This window comes from Octopus bimaculoides, chromosome 11, assembly GCF_046866305.1.
Source record: "Octopus bimaculoides isolate indiv1 chromosome 11, ASM4686630v1, whole genome shotgun sequence".
Lineage (NCBI taxonomy): Eukaryota > Metazoa > Mollusca > Cephalopoda > Octopoda > Octopodidae > Octopus > Octopus bimaculoides.
In genome coordinates this window covers 37,058,030-37,059,521 of record NC_142938.1, presented here as the reverse complement: position 1 = coordinate 37,059,521, position 1,492 = coordinate 37,058,030, and positions in this window count along the sequence as shown.

Below are 1,492 nucleotides of genomic sequence, written 5' to 3'. Positions count from 1 at the left end.
CCCACATCACCACCACTACTATAAGCGGTACTGCTGAGCGTGCTTGCCATCCCCACCTTCGCTATCATCAACACTAACGCCACTAGAAGCGGTGTTCTACCACCGCCGCCGCTTCTATGAAATCACCAGCGCTTACCGCTGCAGTCGCCACCGCTGTTACTACCGTCATCACCCGCAAATCTGCTGCTGCTGCTACTGCTGCTGCCTTCGTGCAGATCAATAGCAACCAGAAACAACCTTACCACCATCATCACTACCACCACCACCACCACCACCACCACAAACACCGCTGCTGCAAATATATGCCATATCACCGATCAGCAACCTCAACACCGCTATCACCATCACCATCTCCAGCAACAACAACAACAACAACACCAACCCCATAAATATCACCATTAACATCACACCACTATCATCATTATCACAATCACTACCCTAATAACCTTCGATGGTACAAGCTACCACCACCACCATCATCATTATAACTTCAGAAACCGCCTTATTACAGTTACTGCCACTATCACCATCACCACTACCAGCGCAAGCAGCATTAGAAGCACAATCGTCACTCACACAAGTGCAACTAATGTATACGCTTGAGCATATGTACGCGCATGACTGTGTTTGTGTGTGACGCTGTAAATATGTAAATATATGAATAATCATACAAACATACTTACACAGATATGTATAACTGTATGTATGTATGTATGTATGTATGTATGTATAAATACATTCGCAAACACGCATACGTACAATTCATACACGCACCCACTCGTGTGTGTGTGTGTATGTATACGTCGTTGTCGAACGGAGTCGAGTAGTGCCGAGTGGAGCCGAGTTGTACGAAGCCTATCCGATCGGACCCGAGCAACAAATATTTTAATAGTAGTGACAGATGCAATGTGTGCAGTAATGCAGTTCGACGGCAGCAGCGTGCAGTAATAGCGACATAGCATTACTTAGCTTCATAGAGTTTTCAGAGTTGTGAGAAGTGATTTGCTGCGAGAAACGAATATTGAAATCGAACGGTAGTGTCTGATGGAGTGTATTGAACTTGGCGTGGGTATCGCCTGACTGAATTTTGGGAACTTACTGTGTGCCTCGCTTGGTCATAGATGACTGCGTGTAAGGCTGTGTGGCAGAGTGATGTGTAGTACCTACATACATACATACATACAATTCATTCATACCTTCATGCATAAATGCACACACACACACATGTATATACGCACGCACACACGCAGAGGCGCATACAGAAAGTGTTAGATAAAAAATATATATAAAAAGAGATAGTAGAAGGGGAAAATGATTATACGTTCGCTTTAAACTATGAAAAGACATAAAAATTGAGGGTTTTGCAATACAGGTATCCCAGTCAATAGAATAGAAGCGAGAGAGAGAGAGAGAGAGAGAGAGAGAGCGTGTGTTTGTGTGTGTGTATGTTTGTTTGTGTGTTTGAGCGTGCGTATGTGTGTATACCTATGTA